Genomic DNA, 19,197 nt, shown 5'->3' on the forward strand with positions numbered 1-19,197 from the left:
TTGTTTTGGAATTCAGTTTGCAGAGGGCATACGTCACAGCCTTGGCTTTTGATTCAATGGATGCAGTGTGTGCTGCAGACGTCCCACTGCTCATGATCCAAACCCCTAAGTAATTGTATTTAGTTGTTGTTTCTATTTCCAGGTTACCCATTCTCCACTGTTTTTTTTAATTTCTCTGTATACTTCCCAGAAATTACTACCTTTGTTTTCCATACATTTGCTCTTAGGTCATTTTCATTGTTATAGATGTCTAATGCATCCAGTATTCGTTGCATACCTGTTTTGGTATGATCCATAAGCACCATGTCGTCTGCATACTGCAGTAAAAACAGTGTGGTGGACCCAATTTTCGGAGATAACAAATTGGCTTTGGAAATTGTTTTGCCGAGGTCTGCAGTGTAGAGGTTAAAAAGCAAGGGTGCCAGTACGCACCCTTGTTTTAGACCAGGGTCTGTGTAGATTTTTTTTGGTCACCAAGTTCGTCGTTACTTTCACTCGTACCCAAGTTCAGGTGTAGAGAGCAGTGATTGCTTTCAACAGAGTAATCGGAATCCCCCAATCTTGTAATTTCCTCCACAGCAGATTCCTGTTGATGCCATCAAATGCTGCAGAATAATCCACAAAGCATGCGAAGAGTGGGGGCTGCTTTTCCTTAGTAGACTGTTCTACCAGATAGGCAAAGGCTAGAATGTTGTCTAGTGTCGAAACTCCTGGCCTGAAGCCGGACTGATATGCTGGAAGAATTTCATTATCATTAGCCCAGTTTTGCAGATCTTGCAGGAGGAGGCTTGCTTATCCTTTTGCCTCAATATCCAAAAGGGCTATCAACCTATAATTGGTTGGGTCTCCAGTGTTACCCTTTTTATGAATCGGTTGAAGCAAGGAGCCTTTCCAGGCTTCGGGCACCGTTGAGTTATCCAGGCAGAACTTATAAAGCGGAGTAAATAAGGTTCCCCAGAAATCACTGTCTTCTTTGAAGAGGCTTCCAGGCAGGTTATTGGGCCCCGGGGTCCCATCCTTTCTGATGATTTTTAATATTGGAGTTACCCGATTTCCTACTTCAGAAGTTTCAAATGGTTCTTCCGTAATCCTTATACGAGAGTTGATCGAACTGGAATTACTAGGAACTCTTTGATGATGTACTGGTCTATGTCCTGGAGCTCTGCAGTACAATGTAGTCACATGGGAGAACCATGTGTGGCTGGCGACCCCATTGCGCCAGTCGTGCCCATGACCGGACAACCTGTTGATATATGACCAAAATTCAGCATGTCTACTGGACGTCAGCAGGCTGAAAATATGCAACCATTGCGAGTCTTGCAGTTGCCTTTTGTGATCCCATAGGTTTTTCCTGTGAGCTTTCTTGCTAGTAACCGACTTTGAAGTGTTTTGTCATTACCCTCACTCTTATGTTCACGGTTTGCTTGTCTCAAGGCCAGCTTGCTTTGTGCGATTTTTTTTCACATCTTGGTTGAATTTGGCTGCACTCTCTTTCTTCACAATCTTGCTGATGGTGTGGTCTTTTGCCTGGCAAAAGGCGATACAGCTCTGGCGCCAAGTTAGTCCAGTTCTCAGCTATATTGCCAGCTGTGAAATCTTACTTTTTTCAGTTTAACAGGCTAGTTGTATCTATTTTGTTCCATTTTAGCCTTCTCAGAAGTACATACATTTCCTCCCCATTGGAATGGCCTACAAGGGGAAAGTACGGGAGACTTACTGTTTGCAGCGAAATAGCTGTGGCTAATGGAAGTTGGCCACTAGTCTGGAGCACTGGGTTTCGTAGTGTTGCTGCTTGATCATGCAAGCGATTGCACATAAAGATGTAATCAATTGGAGGTTTGGTTTTTACCCTTTGAAGCATTATTCGTGACGTAGTTGGTGGGTAGTGGATCTTGTATTGGCCTCAAGCTGTACCTGTTTAAAAATGTATTAAGCAAGAACCCAGCCCGATCCTTGTGCAGTAGGGCATCATTTGCTGTCCCCAGATTCTGGGTGTTAAAGTCCCCGGCCAATATGATCCCACTATTTAAATGATTATTGAGCAAATCTTCAAGTGTGTCAACCAGGATTCTCATCTCAGAGTGTCTTGGTTTGTCTTTGCAAGTAAAATAGACATTCAAGAGGAGAATTGTTAATGGCCGGCCATTCAGTTTTAATCCCTGCAGGTAAATAACTTGAACCATGTCCGTGACTAACACGGTATTAGCTTTTATGTTGCGGCTAATTCGTATATATATATGTGGCATTTTGCTTCCCGCATCAAGCCCCTGCACATTGGACTCCTGATACTGGTGGCTGTGGCGATATGAGGGGACCCGAGGAGAGGGTTTGTCATCTGGGAACAGCGGAGTGTGTCATCGTGCCCTGCCTCATTGGGGTTCCGCAATAGACAACTTTCTTAACATTATCTCTCCCCCACATTTTCACCGACCTGTGCTGCTTTGTCATTTGGCATCCTGGGAGTTGTAGTTCGTAGAATCACTAACGACCTGCAACAGGTGAACGGTATTGTAAGGGGGAGGAGCGGACCCTTGTCAACCATTTATAGGCAGCAGGGAAGAACGCATTGTGATTCACTTGTCTGGTGTTGGGCGCTGAGGAAGGCGTTAGCCGAAATGCATTCGCCGCCGCTGGAGCTGTAACTTGGAGAATAAAGCCTTTCCTACCTGTCCCCCCCCCGGGCTCCTGCTTATTCTTTCCCGAGGAAGGTTTACTTTGGAGACATTGTTTGCACTGGCCAGCGGCGCATCAGAGGAGCCCTCGCTACGCAATTGGGTCCGGACACTGGCTGGCACGCCTCATGGCAATTTTGTTGTTTCATGCACGGAATATGCCAGGTACCCGCCCCGGGAATAGGAGGACGCGAGCAGTTGGGGTATTGTACCTCTATTGTGGCATTTTGCTTCCCGCATCAAGCCCCTGCACATTGGACTCCTGGTACTGGTGGCTGTGGCGATATAAGGGGACCCGAGGAGAGGCTTTATCATCTGGGAACAGCGGAGTGTTTCATCGTGCACTGCCTCATTGGGGTTCCGCAATAGAGAACTTTCTTAACATTATCTCTCCCCCACATTTTCACCGACCTGTGATGCTTTGTCATTTGGCATCCTGGGAGTTGTAGTTCGTAGAATCACTAACGACCTGCAACAGGTGAACGGTATTGTAACAGGGAGGAGCGGACCCTTGTCAACCATTTATAGGCAGCAGGGAAGAATGCACTGTGATTCACTTGTCTGGTGTTGGGCGCTGAGGAAGGCGTTAGCCGAAATGCATTCGCCGCCGCTGGAGCTGTAACTTGGAGAATAAAGCCTTTCCTACCTGTCCCCCCGGGCTCCTGCTTCTTCTTTCACGAGGAAGGTTTGCTTTGGAGACATTGTTTGTGCTGGCCAGCGGCACATCACAGGAGCCCTCGCTACGCAATTGGGTCCGGACACTGGCTGGCACGCCTCACGGCAATTTTGTTGTTTTATGCACGGAATATACCCGGTACCCGCCCAGGGAATAGGAGTACGCGAGCAGTCGAGGTATTGTACCTCTATTGTGGCATTTTGCTTCCCGCATCAAGCCCCTGCACATTGGACTCCTGATACTGGTGGCTGTGGCGATATGAGGGGACCCGAGGAGAGGCTTTGTCATCTGGGAACAGCGGAGTGTGTCATCGTGCCCTGCCTCATTGGGGTTCCGCAATAGACAACTTTCTTAACATTATCTCTCCCCCACATTTTCACCGACCTGTGCTGCTTTGTCATTTGGCATCCTGGGTGTTGTAGTTCGTAGAATCACTAACGACCTGCAACAGGTGAACGGTATTGTAAGGGGGAGGAGCGGACCCTTGTCAACTATTTATAGGCAGCAGGGAAGAACGCAATGTGATTCACTTGTCTGGTGTTGGGCGCTGAGGAAGGCGTTAGCCGAAATGCATTCGCCGCCGCTGGAGCTGTAACTTGGAGAATAAAGCCTTTCCTACCTGTCCCCCCCGGGCTCCTGCTTATTCTTTCCCGAGGAAGGTTTACTTTGGAGACATTGTTTGCACTGGCCAGCGGCGCATCAGAGGAGCCCTCGCTACGCAATTGGGTCCGGACACTGGCTGGCACGCCTCATGGCAATTTTGTTGTTTCATGCACGGAATATGCCAGGTACCCGCCCCGGGAATAGGAGGACGCGAGCAGTTGGGGTATTGTACCTCTATTGTGGCATTTTGCTTCCCGCATCAAGCCCCTGCACATTGGACTCCTGGTACTGGTGGCTGTGGCGATATAAGGGGACCCGAGGAGAGGCTTTATCATCTGGGAACAGCGGAGTGTTTCATCGTGCACTGCCTCATTGGGGTTCCGCAATAGAGAACTTTCTTAACATTATCTCTCCCCCACATTTTCACCGACCTGTGCTGCTTTGTCATTTGGCATCCTGGGAGTTGTAGTTCGTAGAATCACTAACGACCTGCAACAGGTGAACGGTATTGTAACAGGGAGGAGCGGACCCTTGTCAACCATTTATAGGCATCAGGGAAGAATGCACTGTGATTCACTTGTCTGGTGTTGGGCGCTGAGGAAGGCGTTAGCCGAAATACATTCGCCGCCGCTGGAGCTGTAACTTGGAGAATAAAGCCTTTCCTACCTGTCCCCCCGGGCTCCTGCTTCTTCTTTCACGAGGAAGGTTTGCTTTGGAGACATTGTTTGTGCTGGCCAGCGACACATCACAGGAGCCCTCGCTACGCAATTGGGTCCGGACACTGGCTGGCACGCCTCACGGCAATTTTGTTGTTTTATGCACGGAATATACCCGGTACCCGCCCAGGGAATAGGAGTACGCGAGCAGTCGAGGTATTGTACCTCTATTGTGGCATTTTGCTTCCCGCATCAAGCCCCTGCACATTGGACTCCTGATACTGGTGGCTGTGGCGATATGAGGGGACCCGAGGAGAGGCTTTGTCATCTGGGAACAGCGGAGTGTGTCATCGTGCCCTGCCTCATTGGGGTTCCGCAATAGACAACTTTCTTAACATTATCTCTCCCCCACATTTTCACCGACCTGTGCTGCTTTGTCATTTGGCATCCTGGGTGTTGTAGTTCGTAGAATCACTAACAACCTGCAACAGGTGAACGGTATTGAAACAGGGAGGAGCGGACCCTTGTCAACCATTTATAGGCAGCAGGGAAGAATGCACTGTGATTCACTTGTCTGGAGTTGGGCGCTGAGGAAGGCGTTAGCCGAAATGCATTCGCCGCCGCTGGAGCTGTAACTTGGAGAATAAAGCCTTTCCTACCTGTCCCCCCGGGCTCCTGCTTCTTCTTTCACGAGGAAGGTTTGCTTTGGAGACATTGTTTGTGCTGGCCAGCGGCACATCACAGGAGCCCTCGCTACGCAATTGGGTCCGGACACTGGCTGGCACGCCTCACGGCAATTTTGTTGTTTTATGCACGGAATATACCCGGTACCCGCCCAGGGAATAGGAGTACGCGAGCAGTCGAGGTATTGTACCTCTATTGTGGCATTTTGCTTCCCGCATCAAGCCCCTGCACATTGGACTCCTGATACTGGTGGCTGTGGCGATATGAGGAGACCCGAGGAGAGGCTTTGTCATCTGGGAACAGCGGAGTGTGTCATCGTGCCCTGCCTCATTGGGGTTCCGCAATAGACAACTTTCTTAACATTATCTCTCCCCCACATTTTCACCGACCTGTGCTGCTTTGTCATTTGGCATCCTGGGTGTTGTAGTTCGTAGAATCACTAACGACCTGCAACAGGTGAACGGTATTGTAAGGGGGAGGAGCGGACCCTTGTCAACTATTTATAGGCAGCAGGGAAGAACGCAATGTGATTCACTTGTCTGGTGTTGGGCGCTGAGGAAGGCGTTAGCCGAAATGCATTCGCCGCCGCTGGAGCTGTAACTTGGAGAATAAAGCTTTTCCTACCTGTCCCCCCCGGGCTCCTGCTTCTTCTTTCACGAGGAAGGTTTGCTTTGGAGACATATATATATAAATCAAAAAAATATATATATAGGTCCGAGCTGGGGAAATAAAGCAAGATTGTTTACCCTTATAAACCCTTAGTGCCGCTTTCTTGGTGGAAAAAAGTAATTGAAATCTGGGTCTCCACTGGACCCTTGCCCAGCTAAGCTTTTGGGTAAGTTGGCGGAAGTGATTAATCCACTGGCGAACCCTCTTATGAATCTCTCGTTGAGTCAGGGAGTGGTTCCGCCAGTCTGGAAGCAGGCAATGGTCATCCCGCTGCTTAAAAAAACGGGTCTTGACCCGAAGGTCCCAGCCAATTATAGGCCGATTTCTTTGTTGCCGGCTCTCGTAAAAATCTTGGAGAAACACGTTCAGTCGGTGCTCTCCAACTTTTTGGAGACCCACGAGATCTTACATGACTCCCAGTCTGGCTTCCGCTCAAATCGTAGCACCGAGACCGCGCTCCTTGAGGTTTCTGAAACTATCAAAGGGGTGCTGGACACCGGGGGCAAAGTCATGCTGGTGTTGTTGGACTTGTCGGCGGCTTTTGACACCGTCCCCCATGATGGCCTTCTCGCAAGACTCTATGAGATCGGCCTTCGGGGGACGGTGCTCAGCTGGTTTTCGTCCTTTCTAGCTGGCCGCCGGCAAACGGTCTGGACATCGCCTGACACCGCCGTGATGCCGCCTTTGGGAGTTGGGGTCCCTCAGGGCTCTATATTGAGCCCGACCCTCTTTAACATCTTTATGACCCCTTTGGCGGCGGTGGCGGAGTCGTTCGGTGCCCGGATCGTGTCGTATGCCGACGACACCCAGCTCCTCTTTTCTTGTGAGAGAGGGGCAGACTTTGACGGGGAGAGTATCCGGAATTGCCTTGGGGCTGTGTTTACATGGTTCCAACTGAACAGCCTCAAGTGCAATTCCGATAAGTCCGAGGTACTCTTCTTTGGGTGCGACACGGAGCCCAGCTGGCAGGCCTGGTGGCCCATCGATATGTTACCTCCGTCCGGTTCTTCCCCTATGGCTAAGAACTTGGGGGTTAAGATGGACAAGGGGCTGACGATGAGAGCCCAGATCCTTGGGGTGACCGGCACCTGTTTCGGTCTATTAAAGATGCTGCGGAGGTTCTTGCCTCTTCTGTCGGAGGAGCACAGGAGGCTGACTGTGCAGGCTCTGATAGGCTCCAGGTTGGATTATGCCAACATTCTTTACCTGGGCCTACCAGAGTACCTGGTGCAGCGGCTTCAAGTTGCGCAGAATGCGGCGGCCAGGGCCATTTTTGGTCTAAACAGACGTGCCAGCGTCTCGGGTCTATTGTTGGCGCTGCACTGGCTACCCATCCGCAAACGGATCGCCTTTAAGGCAATGACTTTGGCCTACAAGGCTCTCCACGCGGTGGGAGCAAAGCATCTCCAAAGGAGACTGGCCTTTTACCATCCGGCCCGCTCTCTGAGGTCAGAGTCTTTACTTCTGGCGGTTGTTCCTCGAGTTAAGAGAGCGCGCCTGGGCGGCCGCTCCTTTGGCCTGCTGGCTCCGCAGATGTGGAACTCGCTCCCGCTCCCGCTTCGGGGGGCTTCTAGTCTTCTTGACTTCAGGAGGGGTCTAAAAACCTGGCTGTTCACCCAGTAGGCCACCAGCAGTCCCTTTTTTTACTTAGTTGTTCTTTTTTACTTATTTGTTCTGTACTCTCTTTTTACTCTGTTATGTTATTGCGAATTAGTTCTCCTTACCTAAAGCGCCGGGACACTCTTTTTGAGTAACCGTTGCGCTATACAAAAGAATAAATAACATAACATAACATAACAATTGGGCCAGGATCCGGCCCCGTAGCTGAGCACCCACAGTTGAGCGCGCAGAGTCTGAGGATTGCTTTGGTGGAGGATATATATATATATATATATATATATATATGTATATATATATATATACATATATATATATATATATATATATATATATATTACCTACTGGCGGTCGCCAGTAGGTATATATAGTTAGGATTTTTTCTCTATGGGATTTTTGAAACTTCTATGTCTAATAACTTTGGCGTTTGTGGACGGAATTGGCTGAAATTTTCTGGAAAATGGAACATTTCGTTTCTGAGCAGCCCCTGGAAATTTGGGGGGGGGTTCGTCAAGGGGGGGCCGAGAAAAAAGGGGGGTCCCAAAACGTGTTTTTAACATTGAGTTTTCCATAGGGCGGTTGGCCTCACTTTTAGCCCGAACGGCTGAATGGATTTCCACAAAACTTGGCAAAATTGTAGGGACTGGTAGCCCGATGTGCCTTTGCTAGGTCTCAATATATGTGCTTCAGTGGATTTTGAGAAATTAACGTTCAAAAAAAGATATATATCTGTAACAGCGGACCGGGCAGCGCTCCGGTTCGCGGACTTTTCGCGGTACGGAGCTTTGTGAAGCGAAGCTGATTGGTTCTCCGGCGTCTGTGAACATTCCAAACAGTCCGTAGCGGCCGCCATCTTGTCTCTCGGTAGGATCGAGAGACAAGAGGAGGCCAAAGCGAAGGGGCAAATGACCATAAGGGGGCATAGTAGATCCTCGCTGACCCCCTAGGTTTGATGTGGAGGTTTTAAAAGGGCCCCGCGGGGCAAAAAAAATAATAATAATAATAATCGAACGGCTGAATGGATTTGCACGAAACTTGGCAAAATATTAGGGACTGGTAGCCCGATGTGCCTTTGCTAGGTCTCAATATATGTGCTCCAGTGGATTTTGAGAAATTAACATTCAAAAAAAGATATATATCTGTAACAGTGCTCCGCTTCGCGTACTTTTCGCGTTACGGAGCTTTGCGAAGCTGATTGGTTCTCCGGCGTCTGTAAACATTCCAAACAGTCCGTAGCGGCCGCCATCTTGTCTCTCTGTAGGATCGAGAGACAAGAGGAGGCCAAAGCGAAGGGGCAAATGACCATAAGGGGGCATAGTAGATCCTCCCTGACCTCTTAGGTTTGATGTACCATTTTGCCAAGTTTGGTGTAATTCCGTTCAGCCATTCAGGCTGTAGACGTATGTAAATGTCCTATGGAAAATTGCATGGGGAAAACACATTTGAAAGTGTTGAAATTTAGAACCAATTAAAATGTTACTTTGGTTTTGTATTTGTGTGTGATGAAAGTTAATTGGTTATGTATATATCTCAAATGAGAGGAAACCACAGCCATTTTGTGATACTACTGTCTGAGGTACATTTGTGAGGAATTTTTGGTGGTCAATTTTTGGTGTTTGATTTACACAGTACTAACACTTCTCCTACTTTTAAAAAGGTGAGTTGTTAATTTGTAAGGGGAACTATGTTGTACACTTGAAGATAATTTGAAAAATGTTTTCTGTTATTTATTTGCAGTCCTTCTGTTATACTAAATACTTGATAAAGTTAGTTTTATATTATGTATTACTAAAAACGATAAATGAAAGTGATTATTTTTTTCTGCAATTTACAGCAAGCAATTTCAAAATAAAATGGCTCACAATGAAGAGACCGTGGCAATTTCTTTTGAATTATCCACTACATTGATTGAAATTGACAGCACCAATAATGAAATATTGTCACAAGGAGGAGATGACATGAATGATTTTTTTGATCAATCTGTTGATGGCGAATTTATCGAATGTTTGGAGACCATAGAGTTACAAGAATCATCATTGCAGACTTTTAATGAGGAGATTCCAGATGAGATGATTGAAGAGGAAATTCCTGATGAGGACATGTTACTAGTTCTTTCAAATTTAGAAAATTCAGAAGAATAAATTTATATTTAGAAATCAAAAATTGTTTGAGACATTATTCATTTTTATTTTTAATTTATGAGGTTGTAGCGAAGTGATTGTAGTATAAAATTAGACTTATAGTATAGAGTGCAACATTTTTATGTTACATGGTAAGTTTACTCATATTTACTTCCCTTCTACCACTATATTATCTCCAATGTGTATTTGACATCTCTTCTTCATCTCCGGCCTCCTTTCTCTCACTGTGTGTCTCTGATGCATCTTATCGCTGCTATTTTGTGTAATTACAGAAGAGAGTAAAATAAAATAGTTCGGAACGTGAAAAGGGGGCAAAGTAGAGTACCCCTCACCCCCTAGGCCTTCTCAGGCGGTCCCAAAAGGATCAGTTTCTGCTTTCCTGAGAGATTATGGTATGAGTTCCATATACCACAATAACTTGCATTACAACATGCAAGATATATATCTCCTATTACCAACTTTTGGAGATATTCGCGCTAAGCGCGAATATCTCCAAAAACTAACACCTGCCCTGAGCAGTTCTTAGCCATGTTATCCAATGGGAGGTGGATAACATGGCTAAGAGCATTAGCTCAGTAATGCATGAATATCGCTGACTTTTTAGCGATATTCATGCATTGCGGCCGTTTTTTATCGCATTTGCGATAAACCTTGATAATAGCAAAGTTTATCTTCAATAATTTCTGACGATGCTTAGCGGTAAAAAATTCGTTGGTAAGCATCGTTAGCGATAAATATCGCTTAACTTTGGTAATATGCACCAACGTCTGTTAACGTTCGATTCGAAGGAAATGAGGAAGTGTTGAAAAACATTGTTTGCGCCATCTTGCCTTTTTTGAAATGCCACACTTTTGTCGTGCACGGCAGCCATTTTAGATGCCTTGACCAGACCCACTCTCTGCACGCTGTCGATTCGTAGCATGGGTCCCCACCCTCGCAAGCATCTTCCCCAGGCACTGGTCACCCCCGCTCTCTGTCTTATGCATGGGCAATAAACCTCCCCCCATCTGCGCTGCTCTTCCCTGAGAATCACACTCTGTGCCCGCCCGACACCTCCCTTTCGCCCTATTCACTACCGCACCCTCTGACACTCCTCTTCCTCTGTGTCCGATTGTCCAGGCTATCAGCTAGCCCTGCAGATGTAGTTTATGGCCCCAGCTGTAAAGAATCACCCCTCTTCAAAGGAGTTATAGTAGATCAAGGCCCACACCCGATGAGATCCGTCACACCACACGTGTTCCTACTATCTGAAAACCATCCTGTATTGTGATTGGGGAGGGGACCGAGCCTGAAGCGGAAGATTCCAGGGATGACTCTTTGTACATCAAAGTTTTTACATTTATGTGTCACATTAAAAATATATAGCACTCCAACAAAGTAGTAGGATTATAAAACTTTAATAACTTATAAATATATACAACAAAACAAAAACAGTAAAAACATTTAAACAACGAAGAGACCGTGGCAATTTCTTTTGAATTATCCAATACATTTATTGAAATTGACAGCACCAATAACGAAATATTCTCACAAGGAGGAGATGACTTGAATGATTTTTTTGATCAATCTCTTGATGGCGAATTTATCGAATGTTTGGAGACCATAGAGTTACAAGAATCATCATTGCAGACTTTTCATGAGGAAATTCCTGATGAGGACATGTTACTAGTTCTTTCAAATTATGAAAATTCAGAAGATGTTGCCTGGGTGCCGCACTGATTTGGGTATCCGGCGTGGGGCGTCCCGGGGGGTGGATTGTCAGTAGCGGTCTGTTGTGCGAATAGTTCCAAGGCAGCAGAAAGCGCTGAAATCTGGATGTCACGAAGGTGATGTCTAGTAAGTTGCCGCCCAGCAAATAACGGCGTGGGGCGCCGCGGGGGTGAGTGAGTCCAGTAGGCACCACAGCTATTCTTACCGGCATTGCAGAATTACTGCTGGGGACAATGCCTGTGCTGTAGCAGGGTCACAGCAGAAACAAAAAGGATTCTGTTGAAGATGTTGTTGGTTTTCAATTTGAAAACAGTTCTGGTGTCAACTGCTATGCTAATGTAGTGGTTAATGTTTTGTTTTCTCTAGAAAATGTAAAAGAGGGGGAGGCAGTCCAAAGTTCTGGTAAAAGGGCAAAGGAAAGGATCGGTGGTTTGAACTATCAGTCAAAAAGGGGAGGGGGTGCAACAATTTTTCCTACCGGGTCACAGTGTGCTTTCACCGGAACTGAGGTCTGCAGGATTCTAGTCATTCAAAGTGAGGCTGGCGCCAGCATGGGAGCGCCGACGTCCCGCGGATACAGTTTCGTCACTCCACGGGCGATCATGGCAGTCATTCCCCATCGGGGGTGTCTGCGGGGGTCGGAGACTCCCGCGGCTTCTCTAGAATCTTCAAGGTCGTGGAGGACTACGGTGGTGGAGTCAACCAGTGACCGGGCCATTTCTTTATGCTGGGCCCGCTCTTGCCAGGTCGACCGCCATTTTGAGAGTTCGGTAGCTACTGGCGATCGCGGGGTCAAATGAGCGGACGGGCTCCACCCTGCCGGGCGAGACGTTGCAGCATCGCCACAGTGGAAGAACCCTTTTCCGGGCGCCTGGAGCGCTGAGGGTGCAGGTGGGAAGCCTCCACTGGGGAGGCGGGAGAGGCCTGTTCGCACCGTCTCTCCCTCCCAGTGCACCCCACGGCGTCTCGCTTGAGATTTGTTATGGCCGGACCAGGCGATGAGGACGAGGGGGGGGGGTCGGAGGCATGTGCAAGACATCCCCCCCAGTGTTGTCAAAGCCATTATTGAAGAAAGAAGAAATGTCCCGTCCGTCTTCGGGCCGGGCTTCCGGTGGATGTCGGCCGGACGCCCCTTGCTCTGGCCCCATGAACGGGTTCCTTGGTTTATCGGCTGCAGCCGGATCCCATCGGCCCCGGCCGTTGGTGGCCGGACCGGTAGAGAATGTGGCGGGACTACCTGCAACTGTCAAGGGCCACCGCGGCCGGACTGGGAGAGAGAGGGGAGGGTCGAGGACACGGACATTCCCCCCCCTGCAACTCTCCAGCGTTGTCAATCCCCCTGGCCGGGTCCCGCTGGCCTCGGCCTCTCCTCCGGCTACACCCTACGTGATGATCTCCTGGCCGAGGCGTGGCAGCAGGACCCGCCTTATATGTGTTGCTTCCGGCTGGGCGTAGCCGAAAACCTGTTGCCCTTTGGAAGTTTCTAGAATGGGGCGGATGTCTGCTGACTTCTATCTTTCCCAGTTTGCCGTTATTTGGCCGTGGCAGGCGGTGGGACAGACAGGTTTTGGGGCAGTGAGGGGCGATGTTTTCAGGTTTCTTATTACAGGCTTACTTCTAACGTTTCTTGTTTCTAGGACAATAATAGGTTTTATCATTACGTATTGTTATCGTTTCTTTGTTTGTTATTTAATAAAAAGTTCATTAGTGTCCTACTGATTTTCGTTTTCCTATTCTTTTCTTTCCAGGTTGTTTCATGCTAAAGTTTCTGTTAACAGGATACAGTGATCACTTCGTTATTATTGCATATGTCCTTTTCACTAGGGGTGCTCTCTGGTCGGGCCAGATGACGTATCTCTAGTAAATGGTCCGGGTGAAACAGGTGCATCAATCAGTGGGGAGTAGATAGGCATGACAGATTACAACGGGGGAGAAAGGTCCGCATTACCTACCCTTTCACTACTTGCAAAGATTTTCCTACGTATATTTGCAAACAGGGAATACCTCCAAAAAGAACCAATTCTCAAACAGTCAATGTTTGGGCAAACAATCAATCAATGAGGAACGAAATAGGCACGACGTGTTAAAGGTTTGCGTTACCTACCCTTCACTATCTGCAAAGGGAGAGAGAATATTCCTATTCTTCCTCATTTGCAGGCAGAGAAGATCCTTAAGAGAACCAACTTCGAACAATTCAATGCTCGATTCAAACAATCAACAAGGGGTACTGTGAACACAAATGGACGCCGCTTATGTACATACACATTGCTATTTTCAACAGGTTGTTCTTAATGTTTCTATTTTAGCGAGGTCAAAAAGAGATCCCATTAGTGGCCTACTGATTTTGCTCGATTCCTTTTGTTTTTTTACACGATTTTTCGCTATCTGCAAAGACTAAACAGAGTATTGCGACTCTGTGCTTGTTTGTAAATAGAGAATGAACCAAAGAGAACAATCAATCAAATGGAGAGAGAAGCAGGCACGACGGATTACAACGGGGGCAAAGGCCTGCGTTAACTACCCTTCACTATCTGCAAAGAGAGAGTACTCCTAATAGAAATGAGGGGTGGGGGGCAGCATTCAAAGCAGATCAGTGTGCATAAACACGAAAATGTTTTTACTTACCACGTACTTGACATTCGACAGCTTATGATATTTGCTATTAAAAAAACATTGAAATTCACTGAAAAAACCATAGGTTATAGACTATATATAGTTAGGAATTAGCATTTACAAAACCTTGAAAATTCACTGAAAAAACCATAGGGTATAGACCATATATCGTTAGGAATTAGCATTTACAAAACCTTATTTTACTCACAAAAAACCATTGAAATTCCATATATAGTTAGTTGCACTAACTATATATCGCGCACCCGCAATCCACTGCTGATGATGTCACATATTACATCATTCATGACATGGTCAGTGACATCACTGATGACATCACTGATGACATCTCAAATGACATCACTGATGACATCACTGATGATATCTCATTTGACATCAATGGTCACATCAATGATTATATCATTAATGTGACAATACAATGCATCTCCTCACACTTCAATATAACCTCTGTTACACCCAGTGTTAAATACAGAGTATACTTTTTGAAACCATTGACACACCAATACTAGTTACTACATACGCACTCACTGATTCCTACGTCTACACACACATTCACTCATTCACCCATACAATCATTCATCTTTACAACACTATCATATGCACTCATACACCTATACAGACACTCACACTCTGCCACTCATCCATGGAGTTACTCACACACCTAGTCAGTCCTGTAAAGAATCAATCACACTTCCATTTTCTAATCTATACAGTTAAACATAGAGTACCTTACATTTTCAAACATATACTAACACATACTTACTCTCTTATACAATCATTGATACAAGTACACATTGATCTGCACAGAGTCACACATCTCCCAGCCAGCCACACATACACTCAGTCTCCCATACAAATACTTGGACAATCAATTAATAACCCATATAGTTACTCATATAGCTACTGATCAACACATGCAGCAGTTTACAGAACAACAGACATAATAATGCACAAATTAAGACAGTTTAGTCACTAACCCATGCACTCAGTGAGACACATTTAATCACTCACTCATACAGTCAGTCACCCACCTACTAAATGCTTCATCCAGACACTTATACATCTACTCATTCTTCAATATGTAAAACATATTTAAACTTTACAGAAACACACAGTCACTGGGTGATGTCATCAGTGATGTCATCAGTGATGTCATTTGAGATGTCATCAGTGATGTCATCAGTGATGTCACTGACCATGTCATGAATGATGTAATATGTGACATCATCAGCAGTGGATTGCGGGTGCGCGATATATAGTTAGTGCAACTAACTATATATGGAATTTCAATGGTTTTGTGTGAGTAAAATAAGGTTTTGTAAATGCTAATTCCTAACGATATATGGTCTATAACCTATGGTTTTTTCAGTGAATTTTCAAGGTTTTGTAAATGCTAATTCCTAACTATATATAGTCTATAACCTATGGTTTTTTCAGTGAATATATATATATATATATATATATATTACCTACTGGCGGTCGCCAGTAGGTAGTTATAGTTAGGACCTAGCTACCATAGGAAATCCGCAACATTCTATTGGGAATAACTCTGGCGCCGGTTGAGGAATTTGCGTGTTATTTTCCAAAATTTTGGCCAGCTCCGCTCTGCTCCTTCCCTGAAAGTTTCGGGGGGATTCGTGAAGTGGGGGCTGAGAAAAAAGGGGGGTCCCAAAACGTGTTTTCCCCATGTTAATTTCCATAGGACGTTCTGACAAGTCTCCAGCCCGAACCACTGAACGGAATTACACAAAACTTTGCAAAATTATAGGGACTGGTACACAGATGTGCCTTTGCTATATTTGGTGAAAATTGCTCCAGTGTTTTTTTTAAAAATTAACTTCAAAAACACATATATAAATATAGGCGCGCTCCGAGCGCTCACTGGTACGTGTACCGGGGAGCGCACCCGGCGCGCTACGGAAGTGCGCGAGCGGAAAGCTGATTGGCTGTCAGATGTCTGTCAACATTCTAAACAGTCCGGCGAGTCGGCCATCTTGTGTCTCGGTAGAATCGAGACACAAGAGGTGAAAAAAAAAAGGGGAAATGATTAAAAGAGGGCAGGGTAGACACTCCCTGACCCCCTAGGTTTTCTGAGAGGACAAGTTGGAAACAAAGCTGTACAGAAAGCCCACTGCGGGCAACACGGTACTTCACGCCAATAGCCATCACCGACCGCACTTGATCAGGAGCATCCCCTGTGGGGAAATGCTCCGGATCAGGCGGGTTTGTAGCACATATGATCAGTGCATGTTAGCTCAGGAAGCCAGCAAACAGAGGTTCCTAGCTAGGGGTTATAAAGAAACTACAATAGATACAGCTATTGTTAAGGCGAATGCGTTGTCCCGTGATGCTGCACTACTCCACAAGAAAGCTCAGAGACCCATTGAAGCTAAGGCATATCAACCTACCAGACTGATCTGGACCTACAATAGGCAACATGGAGCACTAAGGAAAATAGTGAATAAACACTGGAGCCTAATTCGGTTTGATTCAGTGATTGGTGAACACTTGCCAAGCAAACCTGCAATCACATTCAGGAAGGCGTATTCTATGCAGGATGCCTTAGTAAAATCTAGCCCTGAGGTGATTCCCCCAAAAAACTGGATGGCAACCAGTAAGGGATTCAGAAAGTGTGCAAGTTGCAAGGCGTGGTCACATGGTATCAGTAAAACTGAATTTAGAACAGCTTTTTCCCCGGTGCCCCACAAAATCAATAAACAACTGATCTGTAAGAGCGAGTACGTGGTGTATGTACTGGAGTGTCCGTGTGGCCTGCAATATGTTGGTAGTACCAAGTTGCAGGTCCACAAAAGGATACTCCAGCACATCAGGGCGATCAACACCAATGACGCCACGTAGCCGGTTGCCAGACATTTTAAGGAGTGCCACAGTAACAACAGTGGACTCCTTAGGTACTATGCCATTGACACAGTGGGTCCTCTGAGAAGAGGTGGTGATAGAGAGGGCAAATTAAGATCACTAGAAACTAGGTATATTCTAGAAATGGACAGCAAGACCCCTAGGGGTCTTAATTCCACAGAAGATTTCCATACTTGCCTCTAATATGTGGGGACCTCAATATTGTTGTCCATTTTGCCTGGTTCTTCTTGACTTCATCTAATGGTTGCTTATACTGTTTCTGCCAGACCAAGTTAAAATGTACTTCCAGCTTGGATGGTCAGTATAAATATATTGTCTTCCGGTTCTTACACCATGTGTGTCACCTTGAGTATTTGTGGTAGGTTAGGAGTAACCTACATGAAACATCTGGTATTACTTGATTTTAACTGTTTAGTCTTTCACATTTTCACATTGAGTTGGTTGGGTCTGGACGTTCTATTTTAGACGTTCCAATAAATGGGGTAAGTGACAAGGTGGTGATCCATCTGACAGCATAGAATCGAATTCTTTAAAAAGGGAAAGTGTGGTCTGATTTTGAGATTATACAGCCAACACGAATACCACTTAACATTTATGTTAACATCAATAGAGTATTGTAAGTAGGTGACTGATTCACTTGTGGTTTGTAACCCGAATGTCTTACAATTATACAGTTTGTAAATACTATAACGCATTGATTATTCAGAGTATTTTACATTTATTATTGTAGATATTAATTAAAATTGTCATTTATTGATTCAATGATTTATTAATTGATGAATTTACTAGTGATTGTTTGATACTTTCGGGGATTATCCCATTATGTATTTCCAATCAGTATGTTTTCTATGCTTATTCTTACATACCCCGCCTTTTGGTCAGGTCAACCAATGCAATGCACTGATTTTCTGGCACTAGCACTTTAAAAACTGTCCGCTTCTTCCATGGCGTCATGTGACCAAGGCCTCTGTGAAGGCCGAAACGTTATGCTGACGAGGTGCGATTTAAAATAAAAAACTCACCTGCACCCTGGGTCTTCCGTTCCTTCTTCTTTGCTGCGTTCTGGAACTGAGGGACGTGCTTACTAGATTGGAATAAGCATATATATATATATATATATATATATATATATATATATATATATATATATATATATATGGATAAGCCCCCAGATGGCCTACCAAATATATTATACTTTTTCGCTGGTTGTTGGAATTGAACAAAGCCTGGGATGACCACTGGAGCGATTAACCAGGTTTCTTGGAGGCACAGCAGGTCCCCAGACTGTAAACATTCAAATACGGCTCTGTTTTGCAACGTGGTTTTTAGACCAAACACATTCTATGAGATGACTTTCATACTGGTGGTCTTTCTTCTCCCTCAACAGTTGTTCCTTGTTGTGCTAGGAGCAATTTGGTTTTATGCATGTTTGGGTCATTGCAGCTCCCTTTTGGGGGCTTCTAGATTGGTCAATTTATTCTCTCTCTATTAGGTTGGAGTTTGGTGAGAGTTGTGTTCTTAAATTAAGAAATGCTGACATGCGAGAAACTTGTTTTGTCCTTCTTAAGATGGTCTTTCTTGGGGTTAGTGTATTTTTATCAATAGGTCCACCTCGTAGATGGTATGATGAATGTCGGTCTCCCCCTGATCCACAACAACTGGAAATGGCCTACTACCAACCACTCCATACGTCCTGAGGCCCCCATTCAATTGGGGTCCCCAGCTGCACTGCCTGCCATTACTCCCCTTCCAAGTGTTTGCCAAGAAGAGCTGAGGGAGACATCGCGTCCCCGACATTCCATCCTCATATGTAGTAGCGGCTCCTTGAGGGAGTGTTACGGGCGGTGGGGCAGGGGAGGGGCAGGGTAGGGGGTAGTAAACTCGGGTATAGGGCTGAAAGGAGGTAAGTATAGAAATAAATCAATAAAACAAATTACATTGCGCGCTGCATCACCATTTGGCGTTGCAGCGTGTGCAATGTAATTAGTTTATTTATTAAGTCCAGGCTTTTGGAGAACATCAATGCCTCCATCACTTCCTGGGGTGCATCATATTGTCTGTGTTTTCCCAAAAACTCACCTGGCCCATTGTTGTTGTGTCCCCAAGTCTGTCTTTCTGCTCTTTTTTCCCCTGCACACTCTTGTGTGTTATCCTGCTGTGTGGTGTGGGTCATCCACAGTGTGTTCACATGTGCGGAGGAGCTTGATATTGTGATCAGAGAGGACAGTGAGGATGACCAGTTACTGTCGCCTAACTGC

Source organism: Lissotriton helveticus, chromosome 4_2 (assembly GCF_964261635.1).
Source record: "Lissotriton helveticus chromosome 4_2, aLisHel1.1, whole genome shotgun sequence".
Lineage (NCBI taxonomy): Eukaryota > Metazoa > Chordata > Amphibia > Caudata > Salamandridae > Lissotriton > Lissotriton helveticus.